The following is a 15,751-nucleotide window of genomic DNA, read 5'->3' as shown; positions in this document are numbered from 1 at the left end:
CACCCCAGCTCCCAGACCAGAAAACACCCCCAGGTAGGGAATTAAGAGTCTCAATATTTTATAACCGTACAAAGAACTTTCATAGGCCCTGTCTCATCTGAGTGCCAGAAAAACCCCAGAAGGCAGAAATTATGTAATTCATTCTTCAGAGCAGGCTGGGCATAGAACTTGATTTTGCGGTGTGCTGACCCTGAGCTGCCTACACGTGTCAGGGTGCTATGTGAATACGTGTACCAGCAAGTACTGTTTTCTGCTGTTGTTGGGGGCCAGTGGCTGGAGCAGCTGTCTTTTACAGAATAATAAAAAATGTACTCTCCCCTCCCCCCGCCCCCAGAAAGAATAGCCGTATCCTATGACAATGGGCTCCCTGGCCCTAAGGAAGAGTTACCTGTATTTTTAGGACTAGGGAAAGAAAGGGGGCAGGTAAGGTAAGGATTGGCTTTGTTACAAAGGCTGAGGCTGGGAGACAGAAGGAAGAGGGTTGAAGGACATGCAGCTTTTGGAGGAGAATCCTGGGTTGGATCCCAAGATACTTGGGATGGCTTAGGTCACAAGTCTGAGTGGCTGACAGACCCCCTCCCCTCCAACTGCCCTCAGGAACACAGCACCCTGGTGGTGTTCGTGCCTTGGAGGTGAGGGCCTGGGGGTTCTAGAGGTCCCTATGGCAGAGCTGACATAGGAGCACATGCTGCCTGCAGGGCTTGGCTCCTTCCGATGACCAGGGCTGGATGAGGAGGGGCCCCTGGCAGCTGCCAGTACCCTGGGCCAAGGTCTAAGACTCACCCCATCCCCACAGCTCTCACACAATAGAAGGAAGGAGATGGAACAATAGAAATGCCTGCTAGAAAAATGTTGCCAAACTTAGCCTCTAGGGGATCTCAAATGGGTTTTCATTTGATTTAGGAAAATAAAAAGGATTATTTCTTGACATCAAATGTCACAGAGCAATTATTCATTGTTCGATTTAGTCCTGATAGTTACCCAACAAGATAGAAATGATTAGTTTCACTTTTAATGAAACTTCTGAGGCTCTGAGAGCTTCAGGAACTGCCTGAGGTCAGCTCCAGACCCAGCACAGGTGGCAGTGTTCTGAGCCCACCTGGTGTGACACACAGCCAGGGCAGGTTCCAGAGAACATGTGTCATGCTCTAGAACAAGTGAGTTGATGCACCTCTGTCATTCAAGCCAATTTCCCTGGGGATTCATTCTAGATGTGTCCTAAGAAGAGGACATAATAGTGAATCCTGTTGTTTAGCTCAGGAGTCACCTAGCCTCTGGGTACCCCTTGGCAAGATGTCCTAGATTCTAGTCTAGATTCCTGACCTGAGCTGTCTAATACAGGAACCATTAGCCACATGTAGCTATTGAGCACCTGAAATGTGGCTAGTCCAAACTGAGATGTCCAGTCAATGTCAACTACACTGTGGACTTCAAAGGTGAATGCAAACACTCTCATTAAGAATTTTGATATTGATTGCATGTTGCAAGGATAATACTTTGACCATGTTGAGTTAAATGAAACACATGATGAAGAATTTCACTTGCTATATTTACCTTTTTTAAGGTGGCTACTAGAAAATTAAAAATACTACATGTAGCTCATGCTCAGCATCTCCTAGGCAGCCCTGTTCCAGGTGCCAAGTCTTACCTGCCTTCCCCTGCCCTCCTCCTAAGAACAGTAAGCCTCTCAAGCATTCCAAGAATGCCCTCTCCTCTGAACATTTCTGTAAATTCCTGAGCCCACCATTCTCGCCCATACCCAGTGCCCATAAAGAATCCCCAGGCCCAGCAGCTGCCAAAGCACTCACATGTAGTGTAGGCACCAGTTCTGAGGGTTTAGATCTACCTTAAACCACATTATCCACAGCGAGAAGAGCTCTGGTAACTAGGTTTTCAATGCCCAAGTCTCAAACCCTGTTAGCAATTGATAGCCCTGGGAATTAGGGTGCGTTTCTCCCAGCCTTCTTTGCTCCCACCCCTGCCAGACTGTGAGCTCCCCCAAAGCAGAACAATGGAAGTAAACTAAATGTATTGATCGCTTCTTCAGGTGCCAGCTGCTGTGCCAAGTGTTTTGCATGTTTTATTTTATTTAATTCTTCCATCCAGGAGTAAGTATCGTCACATTTTGAAAATAGGAGCCCGAGGCTCTCAGTCTTGGATCTGTCTTCGCTCGTGCTTTTCCCTCTGTCCCACACATACTCCCTCCCAGGGAACAGACACCCATCAGGCATTTTTGCGTTTCTGGTACCTAGCACGGTGGCCAGTGGTAAATATTGGTAAACTAGGTTAAGAACCTTCTGATAGACCAAATCCTACGTTCTTTCTTACACAAATTATGCTGCCTCTTACCTTCCTGGCCTCGTGCATAATGGAAATCCTCATCTACCCACCCGCAGGTCGGACTTTTCCTGCCCCCTTGTACCTTCCGTCACCTCTCACCACGAGGCCCCACAGGGTCAGCCCTGCTCAGGGTCCCAGTCAAGTCTAAGGTGCACAGACCACCTGCCCTACTGAGACGGGGGGTCTGGGAAGAGCCCAGGGCCAGTACACTATGGTCCAGGGTACCAAGGGACAAAGCTATCCCTGGACACCTGTGGAGATGCCAGTTCCATAGCTAAGCCCCTCTATGCATAACAAGACCCTGACTATCCTTGCTGGGGTCCCTGGAACTCAATTCCCTTTGCATTTCCTCATATAGACAGAAGCCAAGTCCTGAGCCTGCCTGGTGTCTTTAGCTGATCCATTTCCTAGAGCTGGGCTCAGATTTCTGGGTTTTTCTTCAATTTATTCTTTCTGCCAGATTTAGAACAAGGCCACCCAGAAGTCTCAATACTCTGCCCCTCCCAACCCTTTGGCTCGACCCTGTGGACCCTGACACTGGCCTGCACTGGAATGGAATTTGCCACACCCCCTTGGGCCTCCTGCCCCAGGCCATTGGCTCTCTCCTCCTGCCCTGGTCAGTTTCCCAAGGCCCTAAGCTATTTTTGCTCCCACCCTAGCCTGATGTTTTCCTGGTGGAGGTTGCTAGAGTGGTACACTGTAAAACGCACACAATGAAGACCACAGGGCCAATGAAAAAGAACTCATCCCCAATCTTTCCAACCTCAGTCCCTACCTTCTAGGCTCTGAGGACCTGCTTGATGCTTCCTGCCTTGGCTGGCCACCCCACCACGTCTGCCAGCCCCTCCTGGGCTCTCCAGACCCCTACTCATGATCTCCCCTAGCCACCTCTGATCATCTGCTACTTGCCCTGGCATTCTTGGAGGGATGGAAAGGGCCTTAAAGTCCCCCTTTTATTTTATTTATTTTTTTACAAGAAATACTGACCTATCACTTCTCTGTGTCATTTGAAAGATCTGAACCAACTGGAAGGCTTCCTGATCAGTTCGTCTCCAGGTCTAACCCACAGGTATTCCTAATATGTGAAATAGATCCTGTGCCTCTTGCTGCCTCTGTTTCCCCACTGCCATCAACTCCCTGATTCCCAAGGGAGCTGATGGGAAATAACGACTTCCTAATTTGTCACTCTGAGTTCCTCAAGCAAGAGGTGTCACATACATAACAGCACTGGGCCTTCCTATTAGACATAGGAAGTGAACCCACATGATGCTAAATCTTCCAAGGCCCGGCTCCAGCAAGTGCATGGGGCAGAAAACTAATAACTGGAAAACATCCATCTATCATTTTATCAGGCCTTACTAGGTTTGTTTGCATAGTTATCTTCCCAAGGGTTGATATTTTATGTCTCCTGCAGGCTGATGTATGCTCCTACCTGTCATATCATTCAGAAAGAATAGATGAGCCTCAGGTTCATTACCTGTCATTACACTGTGTACATGTCACCAAGGGCCGAAGCATCGATTCTTCTTGAGTCTCCTGGTGCAGCCCCCTGACTTAAAGGCTCCAGGTCCAACCAGGTGGGGATGACACACGCTTCTCAGGCCCTGGGAGGGCTCCTCGTCATCCCTCAGTGCTTTTCTGGCCGGCCTACTCTTCTGAGCTCCCAGATGCTTCAGAGGGGACCTACAGGAAGAACAGAGGTCTCTATTACCAGGGCCAAAGACACATGTGCAAGTTTTAACTGTTCTAGGACTTCCCAGCCATCCTCTCATTGCTCTTTATTATTAGGTCTTGCAATTCCTGGTGACTATATAAATCTACCTCAGCCAGAGTTTTTGTTCACTGCCAATGTCATGTCCCGCCCTCCAACACTATCCCCAGGCCTCTGTGTGCACACGTGCACACACACATCTTCATTCCTATCTTCTTACCTGCATATTTCATTTTATCTTCCTGAAAGACCCACTTTCAGTCACTCATCCGAACCACCCTTCAGAGTGTGGCTCACACCCACCGACAGAACCTCATTGCCCAGGAAAAAGCAAGGGCCTGGTTGCTCTCTCTCTGCCAACGAGCCCACAAAGAACAAGACAGGTTGACTGGGGTCAGTCCTCAGCCTGGTAGCCCAGGTTACGGGGACGAGGCTTCCAGTGTGTTGTAGTCTGGGGGCTCAGGAAGGCCACCCTCCTATGGCTGATGGTGAGTCACCTTTCACAGACCTCCACTCAGAGCAAGAGACAAGGGTGGAGATGCAGACCTCACTGGGTGAGGGACACAGATGCTGAATCCTCTGAGTGACCACATTCCACAGCCAAGTCCATGGCTCACACTCTGGGGTGTGGGGTAGAAGTGGGGGGTAAGGGGTTCCAGCTAGAAGCAGCCCTGCCCCAGTGTGTAGATCTGCTCAGCCCTGCACCTCTGACCAGGCTTGGGCTCCAGCAACTACAGGAGGGGAAGGGCTCTTGTGGCCCTGATGGCTGTGACCCTGAGCCCCAAATCTCAAGCTCCTCCAGACCTCCATGGACCCCCTGCTGAGAAGTGGCTGTGGCAGGTGGATAGCTCTGCCAGGGCACCCAGAACTGCAGGTAGGAGGAAGCACCCTGAACAGGGACGGGGGTGCAAAGGAAGATGGGGACATGAAGTCCCACGGACTTCGGCAGCACGTTGATGACAATGCCTTATAGCAACTAGAATGGTTTATACCCTTCAAGCTGTTATGCACCCCTTGGACCCATTTGATCTCCTAGTAGCAATGTAAAGGGGTATTTTAAGGACAAGGAAACAGAAGCACAGAGGGGTAAGTTACTGAAAGAGTCAAGACCGGAATCCTTGACTCTCAATTATCATTCTTGCCAGCAAGCTCCCTGATCCTTGGGTAATTTTGTGTTTCCTCTAGGGTGTGGCCAGTCAACAGGAGTGGGAAGGAGGAGGGAAACAGAGGCAGGCTTGGCCTGCTATGGGGGATGAGGAGAAAAGGAGAACAATCATGCCTTTGGTTTCTCCCCTGATAGGAGGGTCTAAGAGGAGAAAGTGCAGAGAGAACAGAGTGATAAATAGGGAAGCCAGGGCTGTGGAGGCTCCCAGCTACCAGGAGCAGCCCAGGCAAAGAGGAAATTGGCTGTGATAAATAGCCACAGCTTCGGGGGGCTGGGCTGACCTTGAGCCTCCTGGGTGCCCTGGCTCCCTATGGCTCTGGCTTCTGAGGCATTCTGGGCAAGGCAGCACTGGGGGTTAGAAGTCCCTTTGAAAGAACAAAGAAATTGCTATTCTTACCTTCAAAAAGCATATATACATGTCAATGCTCTTTTGAATATATATATTTCTAAATAATAAAAAATGGAAAAAACAAACAAACATGAAGTTCCACTCATATGAAGAAAGATCTCAGCTGCTCCTGACAGTGGGATTCTCAGCTTGATTCCAAAGCTGCTCTGCTTCTATTGACACAGAGGAAGTCAACCACCTAGGAAATTCCTACCTGGCAACGGAAGGCAGGGCCGACCTACACACCCACCTCCCGTCAACAGAGAACCAGACCTCAGAACATGAAAGGCATCCCCTTGGCACTGGCACTCCAAGTCCCAGGTGGTCCAGTGGGTCTTCATTCAGCCTTGCAGCTCTTAGTGAGTCCTACTATGTGCACTGGGTGCCATGCAGGAGGGTTAACATGCTGCACCCCTTAGAAGCCAGTCACCCACCGATCTGATCCTACACGCTGCTCAGTCACCTGGTGACTCTAGCTCCCAAAGCAAAGCAAACCCCTTGAACACATCCGTTTGTGTTGGGGGTGTGGCGGGTGGGGACAGGAGCCCTTCCAAGGCCTCCTATAAGGTGGGGTTGAAACATATTCACAGCAGATGGTGCTGTCGCCCTCGCTCCAGGATTCTCATTCCTAATTATCTGTGCTGTCAGCAAAACAATTAACCCTCCAAGAAAAATTGCACTGTCCACTCCCAACCATAATAAAAGGTAATTTTTTTCCAAGGACGAGGCGCACTTAGGGCAGCGGCAGAGGGAAAGTAGGGCAGCCTGGCACGGGTTCCAGATCTCACTCATCCTGGGTGACTTCGCCATCCTCTGACCTCTGAGGCCTGACACAGCCATGGCACCTGCAGCCCCTCCCACCTCTGACCTGCATGTCCTTTCCCATAAAAGGTGGGTGTAGTCCTATCCCTGCATCCCTGGGGTCCCCTTCAGTCCCACAGTGCCTCCATTCTACTGATACAAGCCCAGTTCTTTTCCTCCAAATTTCCTTTGGAGCAGAGACTGAATTGCCCTCCCTCCCTCACTCACTCCCTTCCTTTTTTTTTTCTTCCATTATTGGATATTTACCATGTTTCTTCCAGGAACTACAAAGAAAAATATCTATTCAGCCTTCCTGACCACTGCTTGGAGCTCCCTTCCTCTGAGATGTGGGCAGAAGAGGAAGGCGGGGCAGGGAGGTGGGGGCTCCAGGGGTTTGAGGACTTGGTGCTCCCTTGGCATCAGGCTGGAGGAGGGAAGTCCTGTTGCTGCATTTGGATTCTCTCTGAAGATTCAGCTGCAGGAAGGCAGCCTCCTCTCCAGAGAGCTGAATTTGATGAGCAAGCCCCTCCGGTCCCCGGGGGCAGGCCTGCGGAGGGGTGGAGAGGTGTGATATAAGGAGACCTGAAAGCCCCGAACAGCCACTCTGGGGCTAGTGACAGCACAGGGCCTGCCCTTTGCAGGTGCTCATTACACATTGAGGCATGAGTGAATGAACCAGAATGCCCCTCATTAAAGGAATTGTTTTAAAGAAAGAGCTAAGGGATGATGTTTGTTACCTAGAAGTCTACTGTTTAAGGCTGGAATCAGTTGATCCCATTCATCCGTCATCATGCACTGTCATGGAAAAGAAGGTGGGGGGGGCAAGAAATTGGAGAGCCTTCAGTGATGACACCACCTGGGGCCACATTTTGCAGGTATGATCTGGAGAGGTTGAAGGGCGGGCCACAGACAGGGAGAGATAGAGCAAGACACTGCCACCCGGGGCCACCACCCTGTCCCACTCCATACCACCTCCCAGGATCGCCTCTGAACAGACTGGGGAATGCACAAGGCAGAAAGGACGGGAAAGTCCAGAATGGGGCACTGTCCAGTTCCCCATGGGGCTACAGGCCCCCTACTGAGGCAGGGACAGCACCCTGGGAACCTGGGGAAGCAAAACAGATCAAGACTGGGGGCGTGGGGGGGGGCATGGCAGGGATCTGGGTCCCCTCCACCACCTCTTTGGTCTGGCTTCAAACCATGAGACACCTTCCCTCTCCCCACCACCCATCTGACTACCAGCACTGGGCCTCACCCAGGAGCCACGAGCACAGGCTCAGATGCCAGCTCCTCAGTATAAAAGGAGAGTGTTTATATGCAAAGTGGGCCGTTGCCCACTCAGAATCTGCCCACTCAAAGGCAGCACATGTGACTGCAGCCCCTGCCCAGAGCCCAAGCGGGACAGACGCCAACCTCTGGCTAGAGACATTTCTAAATATGAGCCTGGCACAAAGAGTCAGGTTCCCAGGCCTCCTCTGCCCTGGGAGAACCAGCCAGAACTTCCAAGGCAGCCAGGAGGCTGAGGGCTGTGGGCAGGCTGGATCAGGAAGCAGCCAGCTGAGACAGCCACCAGCCCCGGAAACATCACCTGAGCCCCTCCCTGGCCTTCTAGCCTCATTAGGGGAAGAGAAAGGATTACCCCACACCCAAACAGTCTAATCAAGTGCCTGAAACCCTTGGCAGGGTGGACAGGAAAGCTGCTGCCTCCTCAAATGTGCATGGATTAAAAATATACAAATGGAATATTTTTCTTCCCCTCTCCTCAACCCCCTGAAGCCTGGGATGCTTGTTAAAAATAGCCTTGCTGTGGCATGGATCCTACAAAACCCAACGGCTGGCAGGAAAATTAAGGAGACATTGGAGACAGCACTAAGTGGTTACCCCTGGGAAAAGGGCCGGGGAGGGCTGGGGCGGGGGTGAGGGGAAGCTTGCAAGTGTTTCTGGACACACTTCTCGCTGCTCGGATTTTTAACAACAAGCAGACATTATTTTTATTGGTTTGCTTTATAAAATGGTTTGCTCCATCCATTGCATCCTCCAGCCTAAATTTAAACCTGAACTTGCACTGACCTAGCAACCCAACAGCCCAGTGCTGACTGGCCTGAAGGGCACTGGCCCCTCAGCACCCAGGCACCAGATACAAATACAGCCCAGGGTCAGGAAAGGAGCGCTAAGTCCAGAGCCTCGGTTCTGAAATTAGCTGGTTGTGTGAGTCGAATACGTCATTGAGTTCTCTGAGCTTCAGTTTCTTTACCTGTAAAATGAGGCAGTTGGATTAGATGCTAAACTGGGTACCTTCTGATGTCCTAGCATTTCACCAGTGTGAGGATTGACAGAAAACATCTAAGACTCGCCCTGAGTTTGTCTTTAATGCGCAAGAAGAATGTGGCCCTGGGCAGAGGTAGGGTTTTAAAGCAGGAGGTAGGCAGGAAGAACAGAAGCTGTTCTGAGAGCAGAGATTGACCCCACTCCTTGCGGATGGAGTTTGCAAGGTAGAAAGAGCATGACTTGGCACCTAAAATGTCCTGGGTTCAAATCCTGACTCCAGCTTTTCGTAACTATGTGAACTCAAGTAACAGCTTATCCCTGGTACGAGTCAACCTCCTCAACTGCAAATGGGGTAAAAATGCCCACATCCAAAGGCTGCTGTGAATATTCTATGCAACGGAGTAAAAAAGTACCCGGCTCGTTGTAGGAGTTTAACATCCTTTCATTCTTTTCTTCCTCCCATCGTTACTCTTCACTGCACTGCAGGGTGATTAAGAGTGCGGGTTCTCCACCACCTACTTGCTTGTGACCTTGGGCAAGCAGCTTAATCTCTCTGTGCCTTAGCGTCTGCATCTCTAAAGTGGGAGTGAGCGGGGCTGGTGGTTGTGCTGCCCCAGCCCATACTCCTGTCCCTACTAGCCAACGAGGTTCTCAGTTTTCAATCTTGCACTGTCCATCGATTTGACTTTTAGAACTTCCTTCATAGGCCTCCTCCCATTCCCACAACCTCTCTAAGGTTCCTGGCCCACAGCTGCCCACCGTTAATGGCTGACAGTGGTTGGCCTGCTGGCCTGGCCCTCCCCTAGTCACTCCTGCCCCTTGCCCTTTGGTCTCCGCTCAGCATGTTGTACACCTGTCCAGGAGTGTCAATTCCATCCTGCAGAAGGAGTGTTTCATGTTGGTGCTCCTCAAGCTTGAACGTGCTTAGGAATCACCTGGGGATCTTGTCCAAATACAGATGTAGATTCTGATTCGGAAGGTCCCAGATGGAGTCTAAGATTCTGCATTTCTAACAAGCTCCTGGGGGAACCCATGCCACACTGGTCTGGGACCATCCTTTGATTAACAAGGCTGTAGAGCAGGGAAATCCTGGCCTGTGTGTATGTGGGGGATGGGGTGGGGGAGGGGACAAGGACAAGACTAGCCAGTTGTCCAAATCAGGAGTAGAATTTTCACAGCCACGGCATGATGTAGACCAAGTGTGGGTTCAAGAGACACTGAAGAGGCAAAGTAGGAGGATGTTTCACAAAAAGATGTGACATTACCCAGCCAAAAATAATGCTCACTGAGGTAACGCAGCAACCCAGAAAGGTGCTCAGGACACAGTAACTGAAAAAGCAGGCCACGCACACCTGACTTCCGCTCTGCCAAACGCACAGCTAAGAAAACCGACAGCAGCGCTACAGCTCTGGACCACAAAGGCCATGTTACGGTCATGAAACCATGTAGAGAATTGTTTATTTGTCATTTTCTAGATGTCCTTGATGAAGTTTTATAATTTTTGTCATTTAAAATTTATCTTCTGTATATTCTCAGATGCCTGGTTCCCCAAATTGTCAGCTGTCCTGTGATACTGGGGTTTGATACATTTCGAGTACAAACTGCCATTGTTGCAAGGGCTGGAAAACGGTGCATTAAATCTTCTCAGTCAATCCCCGAAATAAAGCAACCCACATTCTGTTTTTCCTCTGAGTCAAGGGTCCAGCGCTTTGGAAGTCTGGCGCTATCACCTGTCACTATAGCAACAAAGAGACCCTGGTAACCCCAGGCTTGTGATTATTAAGAGTAGAAATAGGAAGGCTGTGGGTAGATGTTCAGTAAGGAGCTGCCACAGGTTTGCACTGGACAGACCGGGTTTGGAGGCCCTCTCTGCCTCTCTTGAAAGAAATAGAGAGCAAAAATCCAACTCCAGGAGCTGGGTCCCACAAGAGTACAAGGAGTGCTTGTCATTTTCTTCTTTGTTTCCCATTTCAGGACTGTAAGCTGCCTTTCAAACCAGCTCCTGACATGCCTGAAGGCGGGCTGTTCTAGAACAGGTGTCAACCCTTCTGGCCAGAGGATGCCTGTGGCTTACTTACATACTGGGCATGTCCACACCTCTCCCGACTCCATGCTCCCAGACTGCCCTGTGCACCTCTGATCAGCTCTTCTGACTTACGAGCACCACCCACCCATTCACTGGATGCCACCCCATTCTTCACAGAGTCTCTTCAGCTTGTGCTTGGGCAGATGTTTTAGGCCTCCAACATCAAGGCCTTAGGATCTTAGGATCTCACCTCTGGGAGGCTGCAGGGGGTCCCAGCCCCGGTCTGGCTGCTCCTGCCTGAGGTACAGTGTCTGTCCCCAGACCTGCTCCCCAGCCCCTTAACCAAGTTTGAGGCCCCATTCTGCCACCATCTGGCTGTAGAACCCCGGGCAGCTCACTTCACATCTCTGAACCTCAGTTGCAACAACTATAAAAATTTTTCAATGTGTTTATGGAATCTCATGGTCTCTTTCAGTCTTAACACTCTATGATGCCATTGGGAATAAGCATTTATCTAGCAATTCAGATGACATATTTCACAGACGAGGATTTTCTAGACAACTAAACATTGCCCTTCAAGCAACAAAATGTGTTTTGTTTCAACCCTACTGTATAATGCATGTATATATATGTATATGTATATATATATGTGTATACGTGTGTGTGTGTATGTGTGTGTGTATTTGTTTTGGGGGGGGGGCAAGAGAGAGAGAAAGAGAGGGAGAGAAACATCGATCAGTTGCCTCTCATATATGTCCCAACCAGGCACCAAACCCCCAACCTAGGCATGTGCCCTGGTCGGAAATTGAACAGGCAACATTTCACTTTGTGGGACGACACCCAACTAACTGAGCCACACCAGGCAGGGCAGTGTATTTTTTAAAATATTTACATATTTCTCTTCCTCTGGGACAAAGAAAATAAAACCTAAAATTTGTTTGTGTGCATCGCTCCCCAGCTTTGTTACACACATACACGAGCTGTTCAAAAAAATGCTGTTCTAGCATTGTTCCTTGCAGTGGCTGAGGTGCTAAGCATAATGTAACCTTGTCTTGCTGGCCCTCTGATAGTTCTATGAGGCTCTCTGCTGTACTGGGCGATCTGTTCCTGCTGCTCTGGTTTCTCTCCTCTCCTTTCCGGCCCCTCCCACAGTAAGGTGCCCAGAGGTCATCTGCCTGTTTGGGTATGCCTCCCTGAAGAAGCTTCCCCTGCTTCTAATGGGCAACGTGGAACCCTCCTAGGCCAGACAACCATGGGAGTCTGAGCAAGGGTCAGGTGAAGGGGTGTCCTTAAGAATAAGGAGTTATGGTTTCAGCCATGATCAGAGCCACTTCTCTGTCCCCTTGACAGCTATGTTCTGGATAAGTAAAATCTCTGTCTGCAGCCCTCACCTGAAGTGGCACTTATTTCTGCTTCACTGGCTGGTTTTCCCAGAGTGGAGTTTAGAGATCTTCAGAGTTGCTGACATTACCACATGGGCCAGACTATAAGGTAAGCTCAGATTTATAATTTCACCCCAACTCCATACATTCCTGTGTCAGAAAGGAATGTTCTGCAAACTGATCCCCAAGTCAATATGTCCTTGCCTAGCTTCCTCTCTAAGAGATGTTACCATTCCCAAATTAGGGGTTCTCTCCCCCGCTTTCCCTAGGAAGCCACCCAGAGGCACTAGGCCTGACGCAGGCTCATCTGTGGACCAGGAATATCTGGCAGAGTAATCCATGTTTCCTACCTGCTTCTCCCCACAAGGAGTTTGAAGCTTTGACCCCTCTGCCTTTGTTCCTCTGTCCCAAGTTGGAGCCAGCTTCCACCAACAAGCTTTTACAGTCCCCTCTGCTCCAAACTTCTGGTGGCCTCTTCTCCTACCTGACCCAGGCAACTCTGCTCTATCGCCAGCCCTCCCTGTCCCCGGGAACGCGTGAACTTCCTGCTCTGTGCAGGACAGAGCCCACCACATCACTAATGCTCTGCAGGATGCCAGCAGAGGGCCTGGAGGTTGTGGTCAGAAAAGAGAACTTCAGAATTTTCAAGCTGGGAGGGGGCAGTTCTGAAAGGAGGTCTTTATGAAAAGGCCAGGCTGCCAGCTACAGGAGCGGGGAGCTTCCAAGGATGAAACAGTAAAGGCACTTTGAGACCAAGGTGGGAGATGGCTTGCAATGCTGAGGTCAGCAAGAAAAAGGACGGGGGAATGGGGGCAGAGGAGGCCCAGGAGGCACATGTGGGAGGCTGCTGAGGAAAGAGGGTGGGTGATGGGCAAGAGCGGGGAAGGCAGCTGGAGAGGCCACGAGGGCATATGAGTGTGACGGCGGGTTGGGAGTCCTGACCAACAAGCGAGCTGGACCCAGAATTGTACCCAGAGCTCTGTCAGGAAGGGGCCTCTGCAACCCACATCCCTGCGGGGTCCGGCAGCAAAGAAATGAGCCAAGACAGTAAAATAGCATGAACCTTGCAAAATAATAACAACTGCCAAGAGCCAGGCATTTCCCAGGGATAAGTCAGATCAGTCAGCACAGCACCCCAGCCCTGAACTGGCACCTATTTCTGCTTTGCTGTCTGGTTTCCCAGGAGCAGGAGTTTGTACATTCTCAGGGCCGATGGTACCTCAGGGCCAGACCAGAATGCAAGCTCAGGTTTAGATCTCAGCCTCAACTCTACACATCCCTGGTGTCATCCCAGGCCTGAGTCTAGCTTCCACTCTTACAGATGAGGAAACTGATATTTAGGAAGGATAAGGAAGCACCCAAGGTCACCCAGCTCCTAAATGAGAAGTCTGGATTCAAACCCTCGGCCACCTGATTCCTAAGGATGCTCCTTAGCCACCGCACTTCATGGCAGCCTGACTGTTCCGCACTGGGGCAAGGAGAGTTGCTGTTGGCTCCTTTGTTCTAGGGGACCTGCCGTGTCCCTGCATGAAAACACTTGCTCCAAGTCTCCTGCAGAGGCAGAGATGATGCGGGCAGGATTACTCCCTCAGGCAGGGCCAGTTTCCAAGAGTTACAGCATGTACACATGTCACCTGGCTGTGCATGCTGCCACCTCTGCTTGACACACACAGTACATTTGGCCAAGAAAGGAAGCCTTGAGAGATGGAACAGCAGACACTGGAAGCTGGGGGTGGGGAAGGCAGTGGAGACAGGAAGCAGGAGAGGGCAGCTGGGGCGGGGGGCTTCCAATGCAGCCCTGGGGGTAGTTCAGGCTGACGGGCAGCTGGCAGGACTTGAAAAGCACCTATTAGCAGCTTAGCTTGGTGGCACCTTCTAATCCAAGAGTCATAGCATCCAGGCAATACACAATAGGGGAGGGAGGACTAAAGGAGGAGATCACCTTTCCCCTTCATTTCCTATATAAAATGGCCATGGAGAAAGGAAATGGCAGAGGAGAACAATGATAAATGTTCTCTTTATCATGAGGCTCTATCTTTTCTTGCTTCTTGCATCCTTCCTAATGCCCATCTGGCACCACCCAATGCAATCTACAGGAGCTGCATACGCGCTTCCACTCAACAGGCTTTAGGGGGTCTCTATTGTATATTAGGGCCCATCAAGATGATGGGTGGACAACAAAATAATACAACAGACTCCTATCTGGGAGTGAGGGATCACGTGAGGAGAGGAGGTGGGACACACACCTCCGGAAACAGAACCCCAAGTCATCTTGTCCTTGAGTGGTGCTGAAATGAATGGCGCCCTCGCTAAGTGCTTTAAGGGGAAAGTTCAGAGCACAGCCAAGCTTCTCAACAGGTGGTTGGTTCTCCAGCCATGCAGGGATTCAAGGCTGACTGGTCACAGCAGAGCAATGAGGGAAAATCCAGTCCATCAGGCCCAAGAGGACAAAGGACCTAGAAATGCCACACTCAACAGGCCATGGTTGGGGGTCATGGGGACACAGTGCCCACATCCTAGGGGCCAGTTTTAAAGGGAGATGAGAGATACTGCAAAACTTGCCATGAAGCTGCCCCAGGGCAGGGACCAGATTGTGTGTGTGTTGGGGGATGGGTGTCTCTGCACACAGCGCAGTGCCTGGCCATACTGGGCATCCCAAAGTCCTTCAGGAAGTAAGCTGAGTCCCACCACATTTAGTCTGCACCACACAGTCTGCAGTGAAATGCAGGGTCTGTTTCTTCTGTGTGTGTGCTGTCAGCTCCCCTCTAACTGAACTGCGAGCTTCTTTCAAAAATTATTTTCTTTGTTTATTGTGCGACACATTTAGTTTTCTATGACTGCTGTACCAAATCACCACAAACTTGGTGGCTTAAACAACACCAGTCTATTAGTTTACAGTTCTGTAGGTTGTAAGTCTAGCACAGGTGCCGGCCAGGTCATGTTCCTACCTGGAGACTGTTGGAGAGAACCTGTCCTTCACTTTTTCAAGCCTTGTGGCTGCCTGCGTTCCTTGGCTCATGGGTCCTTTCCTCCATCTTCCAAGCCAACAACAAAGCATCTCTCTGACTGTTCTTCTGTGGTCATGTCCCTTCTCTGGCCACAGCCAGGAAAGGTTCTCTGCTTTTGAGGACTCACGTGATTCAACTGGGCCCACCTGGCTGATCCAGGACCCTCTCCCCATCTCAAGGTCTATAACTTTCATCACATCTGCAAAGCCCCTTATGCCAAGCAAAGCAACGTATTTACAGGTTCTGGGGATTAGGGCATGGGCGTTTGGGGAGGGTATTATTCTGCCTACCACAAATAGGAAATACATTCACAGTGTTCAAAATTCAAATGGCACAAAAGGCTATTGAATCAAGAATTTCCCTCGCAGATCTGTCACCTTTCCCTGTCACACAACACCCAGTTTCCCTCCCTATTAATATTTCCTTGTGTTTCTATCCTGCAAGATTTTATACCTATATAAATAAAGAGGAATGTATTCTTTTTAACCTTTCTTACACAAGTGGTGTCATACCATAACACTGTTATATACTGGCTTTTATCACAATACCTCTAAGATCACCCCGATCAGTATTATAAAAGCCATATATATATATATATATATATATATATATATATATATATATATATATATGTCTCTTCCTATATGTGTCTGAATCTGTAG

The 15,751-nt window shown here is 50.0% G+C and overlaps 1 protein-coding gene across 1 annotated transcript in view; it reads right to left on the bottom strand.

Moving 5' to 3' along the window:
- ZBTB7C (zinc finger and BTB domain containing 7C) overlaps positions 1-15,751 on the bottom strand; it is a 309,327-nt gene that overhangs the window by 233,548 nt on the left and 60,028 nt on the right. The window contains exon 2 of the mRNA XM_090285546.1: positions 3,818-4,023. The gene's annotated coding sequence lies outside the window, so the exon portion shown is untranslated. The remainder of the gene's footprint in view (positions 1-3,817; positions 4,024-15,751) is intronic.

The sequence above is a fragment of the Furipterus horrens genome, unplaced genomic scaffold (genome assembly GCF_987537825.1).
Source record: "Furipterus horrens unplaced genomic scaffold, mFurHor1.1.pri manual_scaffold_8, whole genome shotgun sequence".
NCBI classification, from domain to species: domain Eukaryota; kingdom Metazoa; phylum Chordata; class Mammalia; order Chiroptera; family Furipteridae; genus Furipterus; species Furipterus horrens.
The sequence above is the reverse complement of the archived record's forward strand: the minus strand, read 5'-3'. Positions and strand labels throughout refer to the sequence as shown.